This window comes from Cygnus olor, chromosome 2 (assembly GCF_009769625.2).
Source record: "Cygnus olor isolate bCygOlo1 chromosome 2, bCygOlo1.pri.v2, whole genome shotgun sequence".
Lineage (NCBI taxonomy): Eukaryota > Metazoa > Chordata > Aves > Anseriformes > Anatidae > Cygnus > Cygnus olor.
The window spans coordinates 74,025,399-74,043,396 of NC_049170.1; the positions used below are offsets into that span (position 1 = coordinate 74,025,399).

General features: G+C 36.9%; 1 protein-coding gene across 2 annotated transcripts in view; it reads right to left on the minus strand.

The window, feature by feature from the left end:
* CDH18 (cadherin 18) overlaps nucleotides 1-17,764 on the minus strand; it is a 548,781-nt gene extending 531,017 nt beyond the window's left edge. For both annotated transcript variants that reach the window (XM_040548564.1, XM_040548563.1), the window contains exon 1: nucleotides 17,458-17,764. The gene's annotated coding sequence lies outside the window, so the exon portion shown is untranslated. The remainder of the gene's footprint in view (nucleotides 1-17,457) is intronic.
* Between the last annotated feature and the right edge of the window lie 234 nt (nucleotides 17,765-17,998).

Sequence of the window (17,998 nt, forward strand, 5' to 3'; positions counted from 1 at the left end):
ATTAACCTTTTCTTGAAAAATATGTTAGGTGAGAGGAAGACAGAGGAGATAATGATTATATGGACTGATGCTCTTCCGTAGGAAGTCAGCGGACTTTATGCTGTTCCACATGAAAAATCACAATATTAACTTTAACTGTACTATAAGCCTTGAAAGATACTCAGTCTTTAAAATTGTCAAGTGATGAATAACCCATTACTTCCCTTAAGAAGTAGCTTAATTATAATTAATAGTAATTAATGTTATAGTTTCAGTATCAATCCATGTTTCCGTCTTTGTATACCGTACATAACTCAAACAAAATTTCTACCCAAGGAATAATGTGGCTACGCCACTAACACTGATACTACTGCCCCAACAGTTTGTGATTTCTCTTTCCTCCCTAAGAATCAATGTTAATTTGAAAAATTTACAACCCTCTCTGATATGTAAAGCGGCAAATGATAAAAGTTCACAGTAGCAATTTTAATTAAAATTGAGTGGATATTCAAGTTCACCTAATCCAAATAGCATACTTCATGGATTATAGCATACTTTCATACAGATTAGATTAGAATTTAAATACATAGTCTGCACCAAGTTTAAGTTGACTATATCAGAGTAACTCTATTAGCTATAGGAAATTGTAGGCTGTTATCTAGTGGATGTGTAATAGAAGAGAATATTCTACACACATAGAGCCAAAACACTTTATTTTGAGAGCACGTAAAAGCCAGAGAACTAGAAATGTTGAGAAAATTACTTATAAATAACCGTAAATGCACTGCTCTTTTTCATACCCATTCATCTTTCCTACTGATTTGCAAAGAAAGCCTTTGCTCATCTTTCCCACAGATTTTTCTATGAATACAATGCAGGATTCTCTCTTGTCAGTTGCAGATGTATTCCTGACAGGAGAGCAACAACTGGTATGCAATGTCACCAAAATATACCACAGCCAGAACAGAAAAAGCATTCTATCAGAAGTCAAAAATATGGCCAAGATGTTATTTATTATGGGCAGAAGAACATTAAAACACCAGGTAGCCTTATAAAATAAGTAATATGGTCCCATACTGACCATGTTTCACTGGTAATTTTAAAAGAACAGATGGCACAGAGCTCTGGGTATTTCATCAGCCTTTGGTAATAATTTGCAAGGTGATTTTGAAAATTATAATTTGAGTGCCTGGCTATTATATTAAAATTCAACAGGGAATGGAAATGCTCTTAAGAATAAGGTCCTTTATCATTTGCCTTCCAGAAACCTCCTAGGCTACATACAATTTGGATTCAGTGAATGGATATATATAATAGCATCTGTTAGTGGAAAAATACCTGACCCATTTGGGTACTTCGAAAACCTGCAAAGAACACCACAATGCAGTAGAATCCCAACTCTCCCTTGTCAAATAACTACATAACAGTCACAATGTTTTTTTAATGTTATGGACCCTTTATAGGAGTTGAACTGAAGAAGAATCTTCAGATTGCAGACTTTTCATTTGACCCAGGGTAAGAGATGAAAAAAGATCTGAAAATTCAATAATTATTTTGACCTCAGAACAAAACAAGTAGTTTATCTTCTTTGTTTTCATCTAAATGATGCTTCCTTCCACTAATTCCGTCTGCAGGAACAATCCCAAAAAGTTATACATCTTGAAGTGTACTTGAGAGAAACACTCACAAACTGTATTTGTCAACAGCAGCCTGTGTGAACAGACTGAGCTTTTTATTTTCACAAATGGCCCAAGAAATACAGTTTCTTTTTCATTTTCTAAACTGCAGAGCCATTTCAATATCCACCAAAAGACCTCCAGAGATCACCTGTCTCCTCTCTTACAGTCCCATCAAAAAAATCAAGATACACGTTTTTCACAGATCACCTTCTACAGACTTTCTGAAAACCATAGAGAGCGCCAGTGATACAGAAGAAATAGTTTGGAGGCTAATAGTGGTTAAGTCTTATATGCTTTTGTGGGTGACTCAGTAAAGAGGAGAGAGGAGAACAATAGTGCATTTTAATGTTTAAAGTGACTATCAAAAGTCTTCAAGCCTTCAAGAAAAGGTAAACTGCTTTTTTACAGAACATCAGGACTTTATTTTTCCTGCCAAAATATTCATCATAATCCCAGATTCCACTGAGAACCACCCCCAGCTAATCTTTTTTTCCAGTTTAACATTTGATAAGCTTTCACTCATAGCACCAAATTCTGTGCAATTCTTTATGTCTCATATAAGTTTTGTTTTTTCCACTTATCACACACATAAAAAAGCACTAGAACTAAGCTGATTTCCCTCAGTAAAACTAAGCAAACATATTTCAATAAACTCTTGAAGTTAACTCATGAACTAAGTTTGAGTTTTGGGCACTACACCTAGGGAGGGAGGATAGAAAGACGGTTGTTTTCACTCCCAGGATACATTTTTGCAAACAATATTTTCACAACAGCAGTCCAAATGGAATCAGTTATGAGTCCATTATTTCAGAAGTATCTTTGCTGATGAACTTGTGACTTGCAGAAAACACTTATTTTGAGATCAGCATGATGTATATTGCATTTGAGAGAGGAGCAAAATTAACCTCTGAAACGGAACCTACACCGTTGAGAGATTACTGTCATCACCTGCCTATCATTTTTCTACTTTTTTTGCAACAGATTGACAGCTTGAATAAAAAAACTATTTTGAAGAAAACAAAGATTTTTGCAACAAGGACATCACAGACAGCTAACGGAGTGCCATGGGACTTGTAACAGGTCCGGCAGCAATGAGTAACAACAGCTTGTTCAAGGGCTACTCTGGCCACTGTCATTGGGATGGCAAGATTAAGGCAAACAGCCAGAGACTCCCTCCACCTGCCAGTTTGATTCCTAAACCACAGATGCATGTTAACTAATGCAATGGCAAGAAAATGAGCCACATATCAAGGTGAAACAGCCCAAGTGTTATGTAAATCTTAAACCCTAGTGCCCGAATAAGCACAAAAAGAAAAGCACACATTTTACACAAACTGCCACTCCTGGAAAGTGATTAGGAGGATGCCAATGCTATCGGGTCTGGAACAGGCACCAATATGATGGCACTAGGGTGCTTAATCTGTCAGTCTCACACATGCCCCTGCTAGGCAAACAAAATGCACACAACACCATACCCATATTCAATTTTATACCAAAAATCCAGGTTTTATGCCTGTAGTATGGTCCTACTTTTTTTTGTCTCACTGAGGCTTTTCCTGTGCCCTGTCCAGTAGTTTCTCATGTTCTGTTCATTTTAACCTCGGGCCAAGGGGTACTCACCTGTTTAGTCATTTGCCTGCAGCTCTAACAACAAAGTATATGGATTTGCTATTTCTTCTGTATATTGCAATCTACATCTTTCCCCTATGGACCTCACCGTTTAGAGCAGACAGCTTACAAACCTCAAGGAGGATTACATATGCCATACCTCGAGCATGACCATGCCCCTGAGATACCACTTCAGAAAACGTCTCTATGCCTGTCTGGAAAGCCCTTCCTAAAACCTGGCAGCACAGTCCCTCACCATAGCTCTTTGCAGTCTTACAGAATTAATTCCCTCATACAAATCCCTGCATTGTCCATCACTTTCATGTCTCTCTTGACGTTGCTTCACTTGGATTTGTACACAGAACAGAGATAAAGCACCCAAAGTTTCAATCACCAGGCTCTGATTAGACCATATCAACAGCCATGTCAGGAAATAGCCATTCAGTAATTGTTGTGACATGACCACATGAATGCCACGGTTTCTTTTAGGATCAATAACTTTAACTACTCCCTTTATTGAGGACAGGCTCCCTTCTTATACCATCTTATACCAAGCGGTACTTTCCCACTAGCTATTAATTGGTTAACAACTTTGCCCAGCAACAGCAAACACCCAGCAACTTCCATGTTTTAAAGCTGGAGAACAAGCAGTTTGAGACAGCAAGAATCACCGTTCTTTGTTCCTTCTAACTTGTTTACATTCCTCATGGCTTCATCGTCACCAGTCCGATGTTATCACCAACCAACCACGGGGCTTGTTGACCCCCATGGCGATCCTCCCACAAGTAATACTTAGGATGAAGGTAAAAGGAGGAAAAGGAAACTAAATGCAATCCCAGTCAGAGACGAATACATCTTTTACTTCCTTATCTTCACTCAGAAACATCCACAATATAATGCAGCCCTAGAGCCGGGGGTCAGTAGCATTCCCCTATTTTACAAGTTGTACGGTTGATTACAGCTCTAAACACCACAGGACTTACCCCAGCTCCTTGCAGTGCAGGTCCCCAGTGCTTCTCCCGCGTCCTCGCTGAGCCCTGCAGCCTGCAGCCTGCAGACATGGCAGGTCTGGCCCTCCGGGGCTGTAACACCTGCCATTATGCTGCAGCCCCCCAGCAGGGCACAGGTACAGGCCCCTGCTCCCACTCCTGAAGGTTCCAGGAGGGCTGGAGGCCTCACCACCTTCCCCAAGCAGGTGCCTAGAAGGCAAAGATAAAGGGCAGCCACAACCAGCGGGGCTGCTCTGCAGCAGTGTGCTGCTTCGTCCCTGTGGGCCTGCTGCAGGTGTGACATGGCACCAGGCCTGATGTTGCATCACAGATGATTTTACTGCTTGTGTAATCATAATAACCAGTTTGCACATCAGGTTTTGCCACATCTAAGAGAAGTCATTTTCCCTGACTTGAAGTCACCCTAAAATCAACTTCTGTTGTCATTAAATGTGTCACATATTGATGAATATACCCATCAGATTCACATAGATTAAAAAGAAATACTCGTTGATGTTATACTGGATTCAAGAGCAACATACAAGTTTTGGACACATCATCCAATTTCTCTGTTAAGTGTAAAAGTTTGTTATAGAGGCTAGTAAATTTTCTGTGCCTTTTTTTTTTTTTTTTTTTTTTAGCAAATATTAATCAAGAGGAGAACAGATTTTTCTCTGCTAGAAGAAAACAGTAAAGACTGGTTCATGACACGGTCTGCCCAGAAGGTTGATCATTATAAATTACTTTATTGACCCATGGCTCTGCTCAGCATCCTGCGCTTCAGTGAACTGAGCAATCAACACATGATAAATGCAGGTAAGGGGGACATTCACAGCAAAATATTACTGCTGAACAAGCATGCTGTTTCTTCACTGTGCACAGTTTGTTTCCATTTCGATTTCTTTGGTGGATAAATTTTATTTTTGAAAGTCCTTGACCAAAGGGACTTTGCACTTTTTAAACAGAAGCTTCTCAATTGTGTTTATATGGACACTGGTCGTAGGTATCTGGATACATTTATTTGTATGTATTTACACATAACCGAATTGTAGCTGTAATTTCCATGGAAGTTATATTCTGCTATGTCAAATGTGATTTTCAGTCTGAGTAATGCATAGGGAAATATGTTGCTCCCTTGCTCATGAGTGGATATAAATCATGCAGTATAATTTATTATGGGTCACTGAGCCCACATCCAGTTTAATTTAAAAACAAAAAGAAAAACAAACAAAAAAAGAAACTATGAGAACAACTTTGTGCTCTAGCACTACAAATGTAGAGGCAAAAGTTGCCTTAAATATATTTGTGTCATCTTTGCAACTTCTAAAGAGCAGAAATAGATTAGTTTTTGCTTCGGATTGATATTTTCAGTGTAGAGTTCAAATTCAAGAAGGCACACAATAAATTAGTTTGATTCTGTTAAGCATTTTTTGTCACAGCACTTGAAGGAGGATACTCTTAGATAACTCTAGTAATATCCTTGAATTGTTCATTCTATATTTACCAAAATCACCAATATTCAAATGAAATTCCAAGTAAGGAGAGGAATCTTTTGGTTTCATTGACAGTAATTTTTAATTTCAGTCACTAACTTAAGAATTAAGTATTGTATGGTGGAAGAGGAGTATATCCATCTCCACATGATTCCAGTGGATCAGGTTTAGATTTGGATATATTGTGGGCAATATTAGAAGGTTGCTTTAATCTGAACTTTGTATGAAGTAAATCCAGCATCCTGGATGACATATGTACATTAAAAGCCGTTTTACATCATGAAAATTTTAAGCTACTGTAAAAAATGTTTTGAACTGTGATCCTCGACTTTCTGAGTTTTATGAATTATATCAACAAGAAAGATGTTTACAGTCATTCTCCAGAAGCATAATGCCCCTAGAACCATCCTCTTTGTAAGAACAGAAGAGGAGAAAGAGGAGATAGGTATGGTAGTTTGAAGTTACACACTAGAAATCTGTAACCTCGTTTTGGAAATCTTGATGTATTTACTCCTGTTGAAGAAATAATGCATCGGATTGTGCTAGCAGTTTAGCTTTCCTGTGGAAAAAAAAAAAATGATTTTAATGATTATGTATATTAAAGGCTAAAACTATTTTCAATTTGGATAGAAATATACTCAGATCAACATGTGATGTAAATAACGAGCAAATAAGAGCTAAATGCCAATGCATTTAGCATTTTTAAACCTCATATTTTTGTTTCTTTGTTTTAATTAGATCAATGCCTCTAAAATTGCATTTAATCATGAAGCTATCATCAGGCATGTCTGGATTTTAGACCTTTCTCTTTCTTATTGCAATTTTTGCATGGTGGTGATTGTCAGTTCTTGCAGTATTGCCATAAATCTCTCAAATACTTGATATTTTACCTAATTCTGCAGTTTCTTATAAAAAGTCATTACATGGAAGGCAACCTGCACCACTCTCAATAAAATAGCTTGGAGCCATAATTCAAATGTACTCTAAAAACTTTATGAGAGGCTAAGCAAGATTCCTCATGACAGGGAACAGTGCGGGCTGCCTGTTCCCTGAAGGACAGGGAGCTGAGCATGGTGACTTTTTCAGGCAGGGCTGGAGCCGTCAGCAAGGGCCTAGACAAACAAAGCAAGATGGACCTCGAGTCTGTGGCCAGGTTCAACCAAGAGTCCATATCATAGCTAAGCTTGAGATGATGAGGCAGGTTCAAAGTCAATCCACAGATCAAGATCAGGTCCTGTAATTGCTGGGCAAGCCCACAGTGACAAGGCAGGTGCAAGGTCAAGCTAAGAAGTCAGCTTGCAGGTCTCAGACTAGGTCAGCAGGGTCTTTGAGCAGGCAAAGACATGGCTGCATGTTGACTGGTGACAAGCACTCCTTTGACAGCTCAGGCCAGGGGCTCAAGGCTCAGGACTGACCTGAAACACAGCTCCTGAATATATGGGTAAAGGGTAAGAGAGAAGGTCCAAGGTGAGGTGATCAAGGCCATCAAGGGCTATTTAGTGCCTTCAGGGCCCTGACACATGAATTTAATAAATGCTCTTTTCTAAGGAAACACACGTGCTTTTGAGGTTCTTCTCAGTCTTTTGCCTATTTGGAGTTCATGGTACTAATATATGGATCTTATTTCGTGTTGCTTTGCGTGTACAGCCACGATACTCAAGTTGCCAGGAAAAAGAATGAATGCTTTGCCCTTTACAGAAAAATCTATTAATGTTTATTTTTTATATTAACTTGGATAAAAATTAAAGTAAGCAAGGGTACTTATTTTTTTACACAGAAGAAAAGCAGTAACTTGCCTAAATTAGGCAGTAAAGCAGTGGTTAGGACATTTTTTTGTGTATGGGAAACCCAGCAATTTTAAATGCTTTGAGATAAAATACTTATGTCTGGACCTCCTATTATGTACTCGAGTTACTGTATTACTTTGCTCATCCAGGGTGCTCTATTACTATGGAAAATGGTGAGGGGAAAAAAAAAAAAGAAAAAGAAATAGAATGAAGGAAAATGGAAAAGAACCATTTAAATCTGTGCTAGCCCATGAGAAATATCGGGACACTTATAAACACACATTTGGAGGCAATGTGAAAATGCTTAAACTGTCTAGCTGGATACTGTTTGTTTACAGAGAATTTGCATCTCCCCCTGTGTCAATGACTAGAAGGCATACTAATACTTGCATATTGATCTCACTCTGGACTACATTCAAGAAATCTCTGAATCCTCACTTTTTTTTACTTTTTTTTTTTTTGGTCCAAGTGGACAAATTTCTCTTAAAATTTATATGCTGCTTTATGCCAGAACAGTTTTTCTGGTTCAGAGGAAATGATCCTGGTTCTTACCAGAGTAAAATGATAATATTGGAGGTAAATGATGTTTAGGATCTGATTTCAAAAGAAGTAGGCTGTGGATTAGAAACAGTGACATAAGCTGTGTGAGTGTTCCTAATGGGGGGAGGGAGGAGGGTAATTTCCAGCACATATTGCGCTTTATCTCAAATAAAAGTAACAGTTATGGGTGTAACATTTTTTGGCTGATTAAGATCTCAAAAGAAAAGTCTACAGGAGATTTATTTGTGCATACACATGCAACTGTAGCAGAACAGAGATCGAAGAGGACGTCATACAGAACAACAACTGTGTAACATATTTATTATCGAGATAATACTACCAAAACAAGACCATTTGTTATGTATGTTCTTGTTTTGTACACTGCTGTTCTCTTAAACCTCCATAACATGGCATGACTACATGTCCATATTAAGACAGGATGACAAGCTAATATTTAAGATAGCTTAACAAAATGATGGCAGGGATCTGTTCCACTGTCTCCAAGGTAAGAGCTGACTGATAAGTCCTGCTAGACTCTTACATCTCTTTTACATTAGTACACTAACACACAAACACGCACACACAGACACACACACACACACAAAAAAAAAAAGTTATTTCCTGAAAGAAATACAAAAATAAGCTATTTTTTTTAAAGTAGAATATTTTAAACTCTTCTAGTTGAGCCATTAGTTGCAGTTTTGAACACTGTTTTGTTTTGTTTTGTTTTGTTTTGAAGTTTCTGCTTTAAAGTAAGATGTGTTGTATTTTCATATATATATTCTTACTGAGAGTAAGGCATCTTGTGTAAATTCCGAATTTTTCTAGATGATATATTTTTACATTGAGAAAGCACAGAACTGCCTCTAGATCCAAAAAGATGAAAGCTTCATCTACAGTGAAAGCCTTCAGAAGAGTGACCATGTAGATATAATTTAATACCTAAAGTCAGGATTTATGTAAAGATGCTGCAATTGAACAAATTTATACCAGTAACAGTAAACTGTTTTTACAAAAGACACAAGAATCAGGAAGATAAACAGATCAGAGCATTTTCTGTCCACATGAAATATTTACCTAATCGATATATAGAGTATTTACTGCTGTAGTGTCTCATGACATCTTAAAAAATAAAAATTCAAAAGACAACAATATAAAAAACTCAAAACAATTCAACAATTTTTCTTCAACAATTCAACAATTTTTTTTTAAAGGGGAAAAAAAAGGAAAAATGAAGGAAGGATTCCATATTACTATATACAGGAGTGGCAGACCTTATCTTCTTATTTTCTTAATCAAACATTGTCTTTTCATACCATATGATGAAAACACACAAACTGACAGCAATTCTTGCAGCTGGGATTCTCCAACATTTGCCAGAAACACTTGCTTATGAAAATTGGTGGATGTTTCCTCGAAGATGTTTATCCATTTCATATATATTCATATTTTTACGAACAAAGTGAATTGGTAGAAATCTAAATACCTTGGAGAATTATATAACCATCAAACTAAGGACTTAAATGTTTTTCGTGTGTTATATGTTGATATGTAATATAGTTAGATAGGTTTTGCAGATGTTGTTTCCTCTCTGCCTAGTACCATTTGATCTAATTATTCAAGCTATTAGGAAGTTTGACATGTCCCAGGCATGTTGCATTTGCTGCACTTGGGCAGAACATTTGTGCAACAAAAGCCCAACAAAGTCAACACATGCACAGAGATCTTGTTAGAAGTTTCCGGAGGCCCCCAGCCTGTCCCAAACTTACACGCTTTTTGATATCCAGGATATTTTCTGGCAGGATAAGACTGCATACCTAAGTGTATCCAAACATACAATACTTTAAACCCTGCTAAGGCTAGGAAACATTATAAGCAGAAAAGAAGTGTGCATCCCTTCTCCTCTATTTGATTGTCAAAAGTAGAAGATACAGAAAAGAAAAGATGAGCTAGATATCAGAAGAAGGTTGCACCTTATGTTGAAAAAAAAAAAAATAGGGTGGGGGAATAATTGTCCAGTTGCTCCCCGGAAAAGTGAAGATTTTTCACTTCGTCATCTTAGAATAAGATAGAACTTTGGTTTGGACAATTTCCCCAGTGGTATGTAAAATATCTCACAGTAAGCTACTAATTGTATCCTTCCACCACTTCATCTCTGATGCCATCTACCTGGTTCCATGGATGTGCAAGTTACTCCAGTTGGATTAACTACTAAGCAGTTGTCCAAGCTGTCTTAGGTATGTTGTGACAGTTGAAGAACATATGATGGAAAAGAAACCTGCCCATCCCCAGAGTATTCTCTCTGCCCCCCAAAGTGCTGTCTGCACAGCACATCCTGCCTGGAGAGGCTTCTGGCAGTGCAATGTACAAGAGTGGTTTTCCATTTTTTAATGGGCACTGTAGAGCTTTCAGGCTTTGCTCCAGCTTTGCCAGTGATAAGCAGCATCATAACAACAACAACACTGGGCACTGATACTTGTTTTACTGGCATAAGGTAATAAAGAGTACACACTAATCTCATAGCAGCAATTTTACTAATTAAATTCTATACTTCCTTACAAGGTGTTTTTTGAAAATCTTCAAGGAAGTGCTTGATGTACAACAGTGCATAGTGATAATGGGCAAACGTCCAAGACTGGGTGCCTTAGAACATAGAAGCTTACCTGAAGCTGTTTCAAATTTGCTGTCTCAAAATAGCCCAAGGATCTTTAAAAGAGAAGGTTTCTCTGCAAAATGTTTACTTTTGATCTCAGTATTGAGAAAGTATTGTATGTTATAAGTGAAAAGACAAAATAAGATATGTTTATATTACTTAATTAAACTCAAGAAAATGCACCAGATACAGGAATTGTGCCTGATGCCAAAAAAAAAAAAAAAAAAAAAGCCCACTAATTTTCACTTCAGTTACACGTATTCCTGTGCTTGTGTCAAAGCCAAAGAGTTTCTTCTTATTTTCTTATTTCCAGTTAAAAATTACAACACTGGTTTCAGAAATGTCCCTACATAACTATCAGTACTGCTGTGTTACTTAGAACTAACAACTACTGTTGGCTCCTAAGAAGTATGGAAGAACAAAGCACTGCAAAATATTTTCAAAAGATCTTGGAATTCAGAAAAGTCTATGTATCCCCATGAAAAACTGATTTATAAAACTACTAAATGCAAGATATTGGATGTCTTTTTTCCTTTCTGGCATAGACAATTTCCATGTACTGCATGGACCTGTGTTTCTCTTTCAGTGAAATATTTGCCCATGCTTTGTTTCAGAGACAAACATAATCAACGTTTTGCAAGACAGCAACACTTCTGCCTCAGTTCTAAATACTCTGAAATTCAAGTAAACCCCCAAATTTTAAGAGCTTGTCTCCAAACTGTACTGCATGCTTCAATGGTACTTTGTTCCATGGTGCACAGCAAAGCCTTTCCACTATCTCACTAAAGCAGATTACATTATCCAAATACTTTATGTGTCAAGGGAAAATAATGCTTTGTTATAGAATCTTGGCATCTGATGATCTGCTGATATGCCTGTCTTGGTGGCAGCTTTCTCATAACTTTTACCCTCAAATGGCTTCAAATCATCCTTTTGACAGACATCAGGAAGAGGTTCTTCACTGAGAGGGTGGTCAGACACTGGAACAGGCTCCCCAGGGAAGTATTCACTGAACCAAGCCTGTCTGAATTTAAGAAGCGGTTGGACTGTGCACTTAGTCACATGGTCTAAAATTTTTGGGTAGACCTGTGTGATGCCAGGAGTTGGACTCAGTGATCCTTATGGGTCCCTTCCAACTCAGAATATTTTATGATTCTATGATTTTCTTCTACATAACACAGAAAACACAGGTTCTATATGTCGATGTTGTTAAAAATTTCAAATTCAATATAAAGGTTGTACAAGTATATGTATGTAGAATACAGACAATAACAGACATGTTTAAATATAGGTAGGGATAGAGATATTATTTGTATATACACTCAGGAATTGTATGCAAATAGGAGGAAGCTGCAGCATGCCCTTTCAATGCAAGTTACATGGTTAGACAGGAGTTGGGAAAGACCCCCATTTTCTGTGTTATGTTATTTTTTTCCCAGTAAAATGATTAAAAGCAAGAGCTCTTGCTTTTTATGCCACAATTTATGTTTTAGCCTGTACAGTTGTTATTTGTCATTAGAATGTTTTGATAATACATACATTAATTGTTTTTATAAAATTCTTGCCTACTTCAAACATTGAGACATATGAATGATTCCCCACATATATTTTAAGAAAGCTTGAAGCAGGAAAAAAATCTTAAGTGTTTTTTATTTGAATAAATGACTGAAGAATAGATTTTTTTATCAATCTTTAAACATTCATTAGAGAAAAATGATTTATTCATGCTTAATAGAGCATCCCAGACTGTTGCAGGTTTCATTAGATGAAATTTGAGTGATTTCTGTTTACAATCATAATACTTTACATGTATACAACAATTTTCATTCAAAGGTATTTCGAAGTGCTTTGTATTCTGTGTGTGCATATAAAGGATAAATTAACCAACCAGTAAATTAGAGTCACCTCTGGAGTGAAACTCCATGGAAGTTCTGTGGCAAGCATCCTGTATGAGTTTAATATTTTTTTTAACGAAATTTCATTGATTTCAAGGAAGCAGAGCACGCGATTAGATTAAACTTCATTTTATAGAGAAGACAATAGTCTTCTGGCTAGGGCACCCAGCTCCAACGAAGAAGCCATTCTCTGTTACTTGGTTCTGCCACAGACCTCTGTTCATCTTCAGCCAATTCATTTAATCTGATTTGGGCCTTAAATAAAGTGAGGGTAAATTGTACCAGTTCAGCTTTGCAGACTGATTGTGTACATACTGTTAATTACTTCAAATGCAAGCTAGTCACTGTTACACCTCTTTTAGCAGTGGAGAAACCCCTTTCCAGTGATGGCAAACTAACTTGTGTGGTACTATATTTGCCACGTGCTAGTATGGTAGTTACTGGAGATCATCTGCCATGAGTCTGAACTGTCAGTTATATTTCTCAGAATAATACTTAATGTATTCCAGTTATTGACAACTTTAATTATACCACATGAACTTTGAACTAGGAATGTTTCCCTGTCTATGCAGCAGTAAGCACTGTATCTTTAGATCCTGGTTGGAATTTCTAGGTGCTGTTTAACAGAATAAAGTTCTTCCCTTGCATATGAATAAAAAAAAAAAAAAAAAAAAGTTTGTATACTTGTATGTATACACTGAGAGACTATTGAGATCTGTAGTAGATCCAAGAAATAACTTTTTTTGGTTTTGGTGTTCTGGTTTGTTGTGGGTGGTTTGGGTGGTTTTTTGGAGGCGGCAGATGGAGACAGTGTAACAAGCTGGTTGGGAACGGGAGTCATTCAACAACATGAAATTTTCTCCTTCAGGGTTGGCAGGAATAAGAAAATTCTTCAAAACTACTAGAACAGGTGGTCAACTATTTCACATGTATTTTGACACCTATATGTCTTCTGTCCTCCCCTCATATTGTCATTTTATCATTCCTTGAACCCGCAATGTCATCTTAAGTCTCAATTTCAACAGAAGATAGATTAATACTGAGTTTAAAATGGATTTTATTGCAGCAGCTATAAAGTTTAGAAAATCATTTATATGTATTTCTTACTATTTTTAAATGGAAATATGTTTTCTTGTGAGCCAAATACAAAGACTTTTTGGTAATCAGATTTATGAATATATTTTTTGAAATCCTTGGGATTATTCAGCTCTTAGAACTGTATCTCTGATACTGCACTGGGGCAAGTGTTTCAAAGGGTAAGGAAAATCACCTATGTGGGATGACAGAATTTAAAGTTCAATATTGTCAAATTGTTTGCAGCTCTCTGCAGGAGTTGAACTGACATCAGGCAGTATTTGCAGCCAACTTGTCGTTTTGTAACAGATCTACTAATTTTTATTTAATCTGCATTTGACCATTGATTAGTTATTTCTGTCTCCTACAACAAATAATACAAAGGGCTAATTTTGCAACTAATTCCGGGTACACTGCTTTACTCTCTTGAAATAGAACAGCGGTTCATGATATTAGAGAAACTACTAAAGAAATAATGGGCAGAAGAAGGGCTACTAGAATCTGGTCCACAGTAACTTCAGTGCTGCTATTCCCAGGTACGTATGTTTGTATAATCATTCTGTTGCACTTCGTGTAACTAACAGTCATCCAAAACTCCCAGTCATACATTCTGCTCTTCTGAAAGAAAGCTATATAAGTGACAAGTATGTCTGTTCTGCATACTTAAGGTTCCCGTCAGTACAATATATCAGTACTCAGCAGGGTAATATTTTTCAGTGGTAGCTGCACTGTTGTTTGCAGTTACTCAAATAAGTAAATGTAAGCCCTTTGGAGCTAGTGGTGCTTCATATTCAGTCTGATCGGACTGTTATCTTTACTTATTAACCCCAGAGATCCCTTCAAAGTACTGTATTCTTGCTGAATGTATTCCCTGCTTCCCCTATGCAGGAGACAAGGTAACTTCAAAACATAACCATCTAATTGGCGGTGGAAGAATTATCCTCTTTTAATTATCTGCATATAAAAAAAAAATCAATAAAGATTTCTAGTTGCTCTATAACATTAAAATGATCTACACCGAGAATAAATTCATTCGAGCAGGGCTTTTTTGGTAATGAGACTAGTAACCAGCTGTATCTGTTTAAAGCTGCTTACTGTGTGATACCATAGGAGGAAAGAGCCCCCTAATGGCTTCAAGTTATCTAGGAAAATAAAAAGAAATTTCACTTTCTGTGAGTTCAAGCTGGAAAGCAAAGAAAAATGAGTTTCAGAAAGACCAAATTAGTTTTCTTGATACAAATTAATCAGTTTGAAGTGTTGCAAAAGATCTGGATTAACAAAATTCTAGACTCAAAAGAAAATGCACAATTAGTAGTATATAACCTCTTAATCTTTTTGATTCTAGATTTTTTCAGTTATTTTTACCTGAAACTGACAACTGACCAAAGAAGATGCTTACACAATAAATCTTTAATGTGGAAACCAAAAATATATTTCATGAGCATAAGCTTAACTAGTTGTTTGGGCTTCTGATTTGCTTTTTCATTAAAAGAAAAGTTCAAATGGAATACTCTCTTTACAAAAATAAATACCTTTTAGTATGAATTTCATGTTAGGATGTACTGAATACAGACATACTAATCTGGAGAGAATTGTATCACCACCTTTGGAAATAAAATCATGCTAATTCTGTTATTTCAATCACAAAATTTTGTGAGTTCTTAAGGTATATTTAAAGAGAACAGGCGCAGTAAATGGCTTTTTGGAGAGAAGAGTGATGAATAAGGTCTATAGGAAAGCTTTTGAATGTGTGTAAGGGATTATTTTTGCAAGTTAAACTGCATATTAAATATTTTGAGAAAGGCCTTAAATTTTGCAAGGTGGCAAGGTGAATTTGGCATTCAATTAGCTTAGCTCCTTACAAAATTCTGTCCATATTTGGTAGATCTAACTCTTTTGATATCAAAGTCTCTGTCTTCCTGTTAAAACTTTTGGTCAGTTAATTAAAACATAAAGGGAGATTCTCACCATTATTTATGGACAGATTATGACACTTCTATTCAACATATGCAGTCCTCACCTCTTGATAGTACTTTCACTAATTTTGAAAGCCCTGCTTATGGAGTAAAATACCAATGGATGAAAGCTAAGGAGGGAAAATTTACCTCCAAAAGACTTTCTTGCTACCTGGAAAGAATTTCAAAGGAAACATTGAAATTGCATCGTGTCTATAAAAAAAGACATAGACATTATTCACAGAGAAAATATAAAGAAATAATACAGTACAGATTCTTTATTTTAAGTAAGCCTTTGGTTTGGGTTAATCAGTTTACTTTTTGCTTTTGCTAATATTTATTCATCACAGATACTGAAGCTGGCTCTTAAGCCTTGTATACTTTGTTCATGAGGTCACTTAGGCACCCCTTTCCTTCAAATTATTGTTCGCCCCAAAAATTCTACATATGCCTATAGTTCCCAGCATTTTTCATGCCTTTCGCAAATTACAAATAATTATTTTGGTAACTGTAGGAATTTCACTTCACATCTGGGATTTTGTGATATCTTTAAGTATTTGAGTATGGTGCTCTATAGAAATTTATAGAAAAGTATCTGGGTAGAGGAAGAAAAGAAAGTGATTTTCCTGTGTTTGTGATATGTTTGCCATCAGATAAAATTGATTACAGTTAGGTGTTTAGTCTAGCAGCAATAACCTGCTATAGACAGTTTCTTATTTGGACAACCCATTGGAAAGTTGTACTTGGCTGTGTGACAACCTGTTTAAATGCTTGGGTTAATAGACTGATGACTCTATTTCACTCAGATGGAGTAATCACAGTAGATGCTATACCAAAAATTCCTTGCTGTTTGGATCAAGGAGCAGAGGTTGCAAACTGATGGGGAAGGTGGTACCGATTATCACTAGTTGGAAGGAATGTGTTATTAATGAAGTCACGGTGCTGGCTTCTTAGCTTTATGCTCCCATAGCCTGTCAACCCCAAGTCAATCAACTTCCTGGCTTGCTGTGTAACCAAAAGCTGGATTATTTTTGTTTTAACCTATCAGCTTCCACAGAGACAGCAAAAACATTTCTGTCACAGACAGAGGAAAAGATGTGTAGAAAGTTTATGTAGAGCATTGGCTGTTAGCAGACAGTGGTGTCAATGTCACATGAAAACAAGCACTGTGCCCATGTGATGTCTACTTTGAACATGCAGTACAGCATAACTGAACATCCTAGGATACATATTTCAGGTCATAAGCCTTGATCTTTGCTTTGCAGGCAGAATGTTAGCAATAACTACAGTATCTATAAAAAGATGGCAGTCTAATGCCGTATTATTTAAGGCAGGTCATGTTTGTGCAGCAGAGGTAAGCTTGCAGTCAAAAAACATTCTGTTTCAAACTACTGACAAGCACTGAGAAATCCTCTAGTTAAATGTTCTCCCTGCCTGGTTTGACAACAGGAAAAATAAGGAATTAATAATATGAGGGAGCTTGTGTGCTATTACAGCTCCAGACTGCTTAGCATGTGTGGGACAGGTTAGATTAAAACATCACACAAGTAGTTAGAAATCGTCTTTGCTGGCTGCTTCACTCCCATTTGCTCAAAGGGTTAAGTATAATAAATTCAATGCATAAATGATGTCTTGCTCTTAATTCTCTTTGAGTATACATAGTATTTGATATATTCCATCTGTGAATTAAAGAAATCTAAGTGCATTCTATACACAAATGCTAAAGCCTGTATTTAACATGCAAAATACAAAAAGAATAATTCCTTCTTTTTGCTGCTCAGAAAAGCAAAGGATAATTTCCTTACCTGGAAGATCAAACTCTGTATATCGTCAGTACTATGTGAGCTAAGGGGACAGGATGAATTTTTGTCTTCTGTAATAAGCCTCTTCTTCAGACATGCAGAGCATTAAGAGATGCAATTATAAATAAAATGAACTATTCCAAGGTCCAGTCTGTTATCAGTTGTACCGGCTTAGAGCTGGCATCCTCTTGCAAATGCAAAAAGGTAGCTCAGCGAGTTGTCCACTGAAGGAGCTAGGTATCACTGTTATCAGGCACCAGCAGTCACATACTGATGCTATAGTACATACAGTCTCCCTCTCTTATGCGCGCTCTCTCTTCTCTCTCTCTCTCACCCTGACATTCACTCAGCTCTGAATCTGAGCTCCTTCTGCTGCTGTATAATCAATCTAGCCTGTCTGAATCTAATAGGCCTCTATTTAACCAGCCAATCAATAGCACAGATTCCACTGCTGCTCCCCAGGGTCTTTTCTAGGAGTGGTACAAACAATAGGAGTTTGGCCAGCAGTTTAACCAAGTATTTTTCATTATTTCATCTCCCTGAA